This window comes from Cyprinodon variegatus, unplaced genomic scaffold, assembly GCF_000732505.1.
Source record: "Cyprinodon variegatus isolate N-32 unplaced genomic scaffold, C_variegatus-1.0 Scaffold1681, whole genome shotgun sequence".
Taxonomy (NCBI): domain Eukaryota; kingdom Metazoa; phylum Chordata; class Actinopteri; order Cyprinodontiformes; family Cyprinodontidae; genus Cyprinodon; species Cyprinodon variegatus.
The window spans coordinates 66,140-75,952 of record NW_015152134.1 but is presented as its reverse complement, the minus strand read 5'-3'; the positions used below and the strand labels follow the sequence as shown (position 1 = coordinate 75,952).

Genomic DNA, 9,813 nt, shown 5'->3' with positions numbered 1-9,813 from the left:
CATTTAAAGTAATATAGTTATACTTTTTAACTTATAAATAGGTAAAGCATGTAGCACCCCCATGTACTCAAATTCCCCAAAAATAAAATTGAGTGCAACAAAACTGGATTCAAATATCAGTAAATAGATCCAAGTTGTCTAATTGTGTAATACAGCTGTATGTAATATAGTGAAAGCACCAGAGGTTTTTCTATTCAACATAAAACAAGATGAGTAATAAACAGCAGACAGATCTGTGATAAATCAGTGGTGAAGTTTAAGGCAGGTTAAAAAGCAATATCCTTACATCTCACAGAGAAATGCTTGTCCATTATGAACTAGTTGAAACAGCATGAGACATCCTGCAACCTACCAGGACAAGGAGGACAAGTAATCAAAGAAACTGACAAGAAGTCTGCATAACTCCAGAGGAAGTTCTGATATCTTCCAATCAGTATATCTGACAGTATGCACTTAATAAATCCAGCTTATGTACTTTAGAAAAGTGCCAAAATGGATTAGTGGAAGAAAATAATATGAAGTTGAATTTCCAGCTTGCTACAAGGCGTGCAAGGGACATATGATATTTTTAAAAGAAAGTGCTTGAATTAGATGGGGTCAAGACAATGTTTTTTTCCCAAGGACACTCCTCCAATAGCTGCTATGAACAGCAGCAGTGCTTAGCTTTCCTTATTGTATTGTAGTATATGATTCACATATGAAGAAAAGAACTAGAAGGTTTTGTTCCTTTTCTTAATTGTTAATTTTCTATTTCCTGTAAAGCATTTTGGATTGTCATGTGGATGAATGGTGTTATATAGATGAACTTGTACCACGCTTTGACCCTGCAAACACGGCTGAACAGAGCATTTCATCTTTGAGACGTGGTGGCTTCATGACAGACAATCTGGTCAGACGTAATGGGAAGATGTCTATATATATATATATATATATATACAGTATATATATATATATATATATATATATATATATATATATATATATAATGTAGTAAAGAGCAACGAAATGAACTCTCTGCATTAAACCCATCCCCTTGGGGAGCAGTGGGCTGCCATTGTCCGGCACCCAGGGAACAGTGTGGGGTTAAGGGTCTTTGCTCAGGGACCCAGAGTAGCAGTCTGTGGGAGTGGGGCTCGAACTCAGAACCTCAGGATTCTAAGCTCTATGCTAGAACCACTAGGCCACCAAATTGAGCTAAATGCAGGAGATGCTTGTTGTAAACCTCTCAAAAAGCTGGAAAATAATTAAAACAGGTTTGAAGCTCACCTTCTAGAACAAATCCTAAACATGCAATGGAATTGTCTAGTTAAAAGCATATTTATTTGCTACAGTGTCCCAGTCAAAGTCCAGAACTCAATTTAATCGAAAACCTTTAAAAAGACTTTAAAATTTCATGTCTCATCATGTCCCACCCCTCCATCTCCTGTACCTCATTTACTCACACTTCTTAACTCTCTGACATCTGCCGGGGGCATGCTGTCCCCAGCATGGTCACCATGGAGACAGTATGACGTTGACAGTGGATGCTGCCTCAGCCTTGAATGACTACTCTGGTGGAGACAGAGATGCCTTTTGACAGCCAGAGGTCTTCCAGCCTGCTGCTGCTGGGGTGTCCAACAAGGACTTCACATCCTCAGGCGAAAACCGCAACCCCACCCCCCCTTCTGTTAGATCTTAATTAGTTGGTCATGTCCACACGTGCTGCTGTTGTTACACACAATCTAAGACAACATTTATCCGATTAGGTCAAATGACACGCCTACAGAAATATGGGGGTCGACGCCACTTCTGACATTGTGACTCATGGGCTTCCACCGCTAAATGTATTCGTAATCCTGAACGTCGCTCAGAACAAGGGTGTGGGAAAGAAAATGGAAAGAGACAATTTGATATGTGAAATGTTTGAAAACTGGTGTCTTTGTTCATAACAAGAACCTGCAGATCAAGCGTTTGAAGCACTATTTATGGTATTCTAAAATGTCAACCTTTGTCATTTCTTGGCTCAGAGAAAGGTCTGCATTTAGCCAAAACTCTTGTAGTAGTGTCTTTATGTCTGTAGAGGAGTAAACCTCTGTTAGGTGAGGACAGAGGGATCATGCGTGAGGGTGTGCTTGTGCAAAGCCTTTGAGCATGAAGAGGCCCACTCTTCCCCCGATTTAGCTGCAGGAGAGGCGGGTAAATGGCGCCATCGCGTGGCTAAAGATTGTACTGAACTCTGGAGGAGTACAGTTGTTTTTACAGCACAAGTAAACCAATTCCAACTATATAAAAAAAATAGTGGGCATAGAGTTAAGAAGCTAGATTTACGGTTTGATTTAAGTCGAATCAAAACCAAGGAGAAAAGCATGCAAGTGTTGTTTTGCAATATGTTTAGATTTTATATTCAGTAGACAAAATTACAAATTAAATGTTTATAGTGGCAATGTTAAGTTTACAACATTGGAAGAGTGGAACATTTCACTAAAGAGTTGACAAGATTTTGATAGGTATGAAAAACAGTAATAAAGTTTGAAAAAAGAAATTGCGCTTTAAATATTTCACGGTTTTGAAAAGATCCACCCTTCCTTGCTGACACCGGGGTCCTAAAATCAGGGGCAGAGCTAGAGTGGGGTGGGACAGGGGTGGGACAGTGGCAACAGTAATAAGGGCTAGTTATGCTTCCTGCAGCAGTGTGTCGCACTGAGCTTGACGCAGACATTTTTGATTTATGCTCTATTTTGGTGCGTGGTCTGCGCCTATATTCCACGGTACAATGCAAGAGAATGAGGAACTAGCTGTGGGTCTAGATATGGCCAGGGCAGCGAGGAAGTGGGGGCAAGTTTATCCGACAATGGAGGGACATGAGGGTGAAAAAAAAAGGGGATCAAGGTGGAAAATGAGTCCCAGAGTTCTCACGCACCTCACTCTTCTAACTGGCCAAACTTCACGAGTCGTTTTCCGGAATTGCGGTCATAAAAACAAAACCAGCCATCCTCCTGTCTGCGGCACTGTCTGCGGTCACCTACAATTTGGGAGAGGAGCAGCAGAGTGTCTACGGAGCGGGCGGGGACATCTTTTTGTTCGCTGCGACACAAGTATTAATCAGCCTATACTCTCAAGTGATACTACAGTAATACTCTCAATACTCAAAACATTTAAATTTTTCATAGATTAACAATTATTTGACCACAAAAACACTGTGGTTAATTATGCACATCCATATACTAACTTTAAAGATGATAAGTACAGAATTTCTGCTCTTTTCAGAACTATATTTTGTGTTATATGGGGTAAAGAGAAAATACAATCCAGTCTTCAGTTAAATAATAGATAACAAAGATAGATAATAAATAACTATTCTAATAAAAGTTAGTAAATAAACAATTTTTGCACTGTAAAAAAAGTCAGCAAAATATACAGTAAAACACTGTAAAATAGCAGCAGAAAAAGACCGTAAAACAAAAAGCAGTCCTTTACTTTATAAAATACACTAAATTACCGTAAATCAAGTGAATGGAAAAAACACTGAATATTACAGTAAATATATATAAAACTAATATTAGTAGCCTACTTGTAAATATCAATTTTATGCAGAATGATTATTGATAAAAGTAGGTAAGTAATGACATTGTGAAAAGATGTTTCTCAAACCTAAAAGAAATGTATCCACTATACCTTTTATCTAGATTGATATTTAAATTCTGTATATGCGTCTATTTGTTAGCAAAGGTTGTGGGAAAATATAGTTTGTCTTTATTTGGAAATTATGGATGTTCTGGTTGTTCATTGTCCTGTTGGATCAGGATAGATTGACCCTACATTGATTATTGCCTGGCCCCCCTTATACTGTAAAAATGTTTTGGCTACGCCTCTGCCTAAAATACCGTCCATGTGGCAGGCAGAAAAACTAACATCCATTATTAAATTTGTTACATCTTTCATATTTCCCTATGTGTTTCTTGATATCAACATAATTGGGATATAACTCCCCTCTTAGAAGGATTATGGTTGTTCCTCTGTGTGCGTGTGTGATGATGTTATAGAAACACCTGGGTTAAAGCTGCTTATCAAAAGGGAGAGAGAGAGAGAGAGAGAGAGAGAGAGAGAGAGAGAGAGAGAGNGGTGGGGCTGGGGGAGGTAGAGGAGTGGACAGACACTGTAACGGTGGGGGAGGCGTTTGGCTCGGTGGAGACGAGGAGCGAGCGGAGCGGATCTGGCCCTTTAAATCACCAATCCAGCGCATTCGGAGGTGAGTTTGGTGATATTCTGCTATTTTCCTCCCATCCTGTCTTATAATCACTCTGACGCCTTTGTGTCGCTCCTGTAAACCCCCCTCCTCCTGTTGGACTGTCGCTGCCGAGGTTCGGCTGCAGCAGGAGAGGGGGCTCCATCGGTGTCACGAATCCGGATTTCCCCCCAACCTTTTATTTATTTATTTTTTTGCCGGCAGAGAGGGTGGGGAGGACCGGGGACAGGGTCAGTGGAAGATTTCTCCCTGCTTGCAGAAGAACAAGCAGTAGCAGCTGGATCTTATGTGTCGAAGTAGGCCCACGGATTTGCGTAATAGCGGAACATATTTGGGGTGCGCTCCGGTCTGGTTGGACGGGTTACTAATGGTCTGCTGGAGCGTGTCACTACCCCACTGCCACGGCTGGTGATCGGATGGTGTGTGTGGGGAAGGGGGGGCGTCTTGCAGAGTTTAAAGCGATCTTGTCTGGGAGAATAATATTTGTAGTTTTATTTGTGCAAACGCGTTGGGTGCCTGTGCGTATGTGCGTGCGTATGCTTGGCATGTTGTGTGTGTTTGGTGCGTGGATCGCTACGGGATAGAGGACACGCTGTTCTAGCCATCAAAATGCCCGCATTGTGTTTTCATAGGGCAGAGCAGTGAGTAGGGCCTGTAAGCAGAGGACATGTAGGCCCGATCAGCGCCAGGCAGCTGCTCAGATCAATATGGATTGATGCGGGGGGGTTGCGTGTCCTGAGAGCCTCTGTGCGCTCCGCTGGTTGGCTGCTCGGTGGGGCCTGTCCGGATCTGGCAGTCATGGTCTTTTTTGTTTGTTTGTTTTGTGTTTTGCTTGTTATATTTTGGAAGCTGTGTTATGTTGCATGTTATTTCATTAACTTCAGTGGGGTCCCATACTTATTACAGGTCTCAGAAAGTTTAAAGAATCAACAGGCTGGATACATAAAAAAATATTTTATTCCACTTTTATTAATGTTGGTAAGTCTGTATTGAAAAAGAAAATGCTATTTTAAACAGAGCTGTTTATGGAAACATATATAAATATACAGACAGTCACCATTGCATTCATATACAAAAAAAAAATCACTAAATATCATAAATGTATGCACATAGGAAGAATTTTCTTATTTAAGTAACATTATGAAAACTAAATAAGGTGTTGCTAAGATAGTTATGGATTATTTTCATAAAATTACACTGTTTTACAAGGCACACATGTTAACAGGAACTGCCCATTTAGGGATCTAGTTAATCTTAGACTTGAGTTTTTGGGTAATTCCTTCAGGGAAATTCAAATTCCAGCAGCTTAACAGGAGACAAAATAAGCACACAGAGGGTAAAAAAGGGCTAAATCACAAAATTCAGTACAGAATTAGAAAATCCTGTTTAAAAAAAATCTAAACTATTATCAAAATAAACAGAAAGAGTACAATACATTTCAACAAACAGAATAAAACTAACAAAATATACAAGTGAAAGATATGGTGAAGTTATCTTTTTGAAGTTCAAATAGAGCACCAGAATGAGGATAGAAAAGGATTTATGACTGAATGTGTAATGGTTGCTTGTGCTGGATAAACCGTTTAGAGTATCAAAAAAAACAACCAAGTTATGTAGAATATCATCTCTGAACTCGCATCACGTTGATCCTAGAAAAAGAAAGGCTACAGCAGCAGAAAAAAACACCTGGTTCATCACTTGTCAGCTAAGAACAGGAAAATGAAGAAGCCACAGTCGGTCAAGGCTGACAATATTTGCTGAATTAAAGAACTGAAGAGATCTTCATGAGTTTGATTTCAGCTCCAACTTTAAAAATATTGAAGAACTTTGTGCACAACAATATGAAGGCAGTAATCCATCCCAACTCATCTGTGCAGCAATGGTGTTGGTTTAGCGATGTTTAGTGTGTCATAGTTTCTTCGCACACCTTGGTTCCCTAGAACCACCATAGGGTTGTTTAAACACCAGTTATCTTGAGTAATTTTCCTATCTCTCATCTCCTTCCCATTAAGATCAGAGATTTCCATCTTGTGATGCTTATCCCAGCATGTGGGTACTCTCATACTGGTGCTTTGAATATGACAATGAGTTTGCTCAATTTTAATAAACTCCACACAAGTTTTAGACATAATAAAGGAACTGTGTGATGCTGCTAACTTAATATGGTCCAACATCTGTTGAAAAGGACTGCTGCAGTTTGGTCAGTCAATGCTACAAAGAATTAAGGCATTTTAGAAAGAGTTTCAGCCTGATGCTAGCAAAGTTAAGTTGCCACACTTGTGCAACACTGTGTGGACAATAAGGGCTAGCTGAAGAGAGAGTAAAACATGCAAAGACGTTTGTATCTCAATAAATTTCATTGCTCTGTGATAAATATTGTCCAGCATCTGTAAAATACTTGTAGCAACATTAATACAGATGTTGTCTCTGTAGTCAATAAAAGACAAATATGTGGGCGCAGCAAAACAGTTCTTTAGGACAAATATGAACATATTTTCTTTTTAAAGAACAGTGCATCTGTGATCTTAGTTATTTTAAAGATGTTCACTGCAAGGCTGAAAAGGAAAGTTTTCATTCCTTAAAATGTTGATAAGCTTAAAACAAAACTCTGATTCATTTGGGGGAGTTCTCTTAATTCTTTAACACATTTTTTCTCTGTAATGTTTAAAAACTCTAAATTTTAATGAATATTGTCAAACGGTACCTGTACATAATGAAATACCAGAACAGAATATCAGAATGTTGGGGGCACCTCTCTATGCTGATGAAACTGTTCTTAATTTTCATGCAATTCAAACTTAAAAACAGTGTCATCAGCATAGAGAGGCGCCCCTAACAGTTAACCAGTTAATTGCTCACTCTGTCTTTCTGTAAAATTTTATGGAAGTCATCACTGTCTTGTAGCAAGAAATGTATACTTTAATGCAAACAGGTGTAAAGAAACCAAGCCTAAGCTACTCTGAAATATTTTCGCTTTAATTTCTCAGAACTGTCGTTGGATGTTATTTAGCCTGGTTGTTCTGGTATTCTCCTTTCTGACCAAATAAAAAGTAATATTCCATCAACATATTTTTTCAGAAGCTGTTCAAAGTATGTAAACGGTCCACAAATCCAAAAATAACTTTCACATTGGAAATTCAAAGAACAAAGAGGAAACTGGTCTCTATTTTTTATTACTTCATGTTATGCTCTCCATCTTCTATGCTTGCACACTCACTCATATACACAGAAGCTCTAATTACAGACACGATTCACGGATCTACTCCACTGTTGTATTAATTAAAGAAGGACCCACCTCCTGAGAGCACTGGCGACAGACATAGCAGCACGCTGAGGCACAGGGTGGCAGCACTTTGATAGTGTTGCAGGCAGAGCGCGAGGTATGGGGTTTATATATATATGTCCTGACGTTAAGGAATTCCTCCTCTGGTACCCACTTTGAAATGTGAAATAATAAAACCAGAAAGTTTGTGAAGAGATAGTGGATTAAAGGGCAAAAGAAAATCTCTTTTAAAAGTGGCACATTATCTACTGTTCAGTATGGTTCACTTACAGCTGTTGGTAAGAGGAAGTAACGTGAGGGAAGTTTTTTCGAGATTATCTTTCCAGTCACTATATTATGACTATTTCATTCAGGTTATGCTCCTTGAACTCTCATCTTTTATAACCTTCCAACCACAATTATCAATGTTTTGTCTTGTTAGTTATATATCAGTGACAGAGCAACACAAAGTAGTAGATAATGGTGAAGCTAAAGAAAAGTTATACTTATTTTTAGTTTTTATTTACTAATTTTTTTTTATAAAAAGGTGTATTCTCAGTCAGACAATTTTCCCAGTAATTACAGCTGCAAGTTTTGGCCGTGTATTTCTTGTTGACAGCGGCGGGGCTAAGCCACCCCTGTGGCCATCCCAACCAAGTGAATGGTTGTTGTGGGCGTAATTTACCACCTCTGGAACTAGCATTTCCATCTAAAACTGTTTTATGAGGGAGAACACAAAGGCATGAGTCTGTGCATACATCTAGGAGTCATCTACCTGATTAAAGATAACAAACAATTGCTGAACCCAGTATAGACAACATAGATCTATAAATATCCCTGTAGACTTATTAGCAAGGGCTTCATGAAAATCTGTTCTGTGTTTAGGGATTTCGTTTGGAAAATAGAGATGTTTGCCTCGTTGTTTTTCACATTGTACAGGGTAATAAGTGTAGCTTGACCATGAACTGGTATTGAAGCCTTTTGGTTTCATACGCTGGTTCCTGTCTGACTGGCCAGCCCTATGATTTTTTTTCTGGGTCTGCCACTTCTTGCATAAAAGCTCAAAATTAGTCAGATGCACAGAAAACATCTTTAAAAAAGTGTAATCAGTGACAGAATTTCTAAATATATGTATGTTTTGAGTTGCTGTAACACATGGCTACTGCAATACGGTCACAGTAGCTGTCCTGTCGGACGGTGAACTGGGCACACAGCTTCATGTTTTTGCTTCCTATCTGAGGCTTTGTTTTTAGCTCTGGTTATTTTCCTATTAACTATCACCACCTTCCTTTCTAAAGAAAAGCAAACTCCACACCATTTTTCTGTTGCTGGCATGGAAATAATGGAAATAAGCTTCTTGAGATTTCTATCACGCAGCCCATTGTTACTACAAATCAATTTACAATAGAGAAGAAATGCCCCAGTAGAGGTACCATTTTATTTAGACAGTATTCCGTAGTCTAAACACTATAGAACTACTGACTTTGGAAAGCTACTTGCTGCACTAGATGGTTTTGCGTAGTGTCAGGTTAAAGGGCTGTATAAGCTGTGCCATTTTCCAACAATTTACAACTATGCACTCCTCTGTGTTCTCCCCCAATATAACAGTGAATTCTGTAATATGACAACATGGAAAGCATTGATAGGTGTAAATATTTTTACAAAGTGCATATAAAGGAATTATCATTGATTACAGTTGTAACATAAGCCCTGATCTTTGTGTAACTTTCCTTTTGTTAATACAGAGTGAAGCCAATGTAAATCCAGCTGCCGTCCAGGTCTGTCCTCGTTACCTGCAGACTGTTTTGCTGCCGCTGCTGCTTTACCTCAGGTTGCCTCTCCTTCTTCACACATTAGTGTTCAGAGAGAGTCCTGTCTGCACACCATCAGTCAGGTAAGGCTCTGTATGTAGAGGCTAATGTGTTTTGATCCATGCTCTTGGAAGTACTGAGGCAGCAAAATAACATAGACACAATTTTTGTCGTGTACTCTTACATGAAAACAGGCAAATAAGGAGAAAGGCATTGCTATTTCAAATACATACTTTCTATGGGTCAATAGCTAACATAACGGTAGGCCTGTGTCCTTTTTTTCTTTAGTCGTGGGATTCCTCAATGTTTACTTTGTGTGTTGTATCAACAGGGTTTTCAGTAGTTATGTGTTGCATGACCCTGTTGTCACCTCTAAGTGGCACTATGGCCCCATAATATCATATCCTCAAATGATTTACATGCAGTCCCAAAACATAGAAAGCATTCCATCAAATGTATCCTTCCTTCCTTCCTTCCTTCCTTCCTTCCTTCCTTCCTTCCTTCCTTCCTTCCTT

At 39.2% G+C, this 9,813-nt stretch overlaps 1 protein-coding gene across 2 annotated transcripts in view; it reads left to right on the top strand.

Moving 5' to 3' along the window:
• Positions 1-4,100: 4,100 nt before the first annotated feature.
• gng7 (guanine nucleotide binding protein (G protein), gamma 7) overlaps positions 4,101-9,813 on the top strand; it is a 9,215-nt gene continuing 3,502 nt past the window's right edge. Inside the window, exons 1-2 of one of the 2 annotated variants that reach the window (XM_015404279.1) lie at positions 4,101-4,228; positions 9,233-9,381. The gene's annotated coding sequence lies outside the window, so the exon portion shown is untranslated. Of the gene's footprint in view, positions 4,229-4,274; positions 4,645-9,232; positions 9,382-9,813 lie in introns of those variants that run through there. The other variant, XM_015404281.1, reaches the window with a different exon arrangement.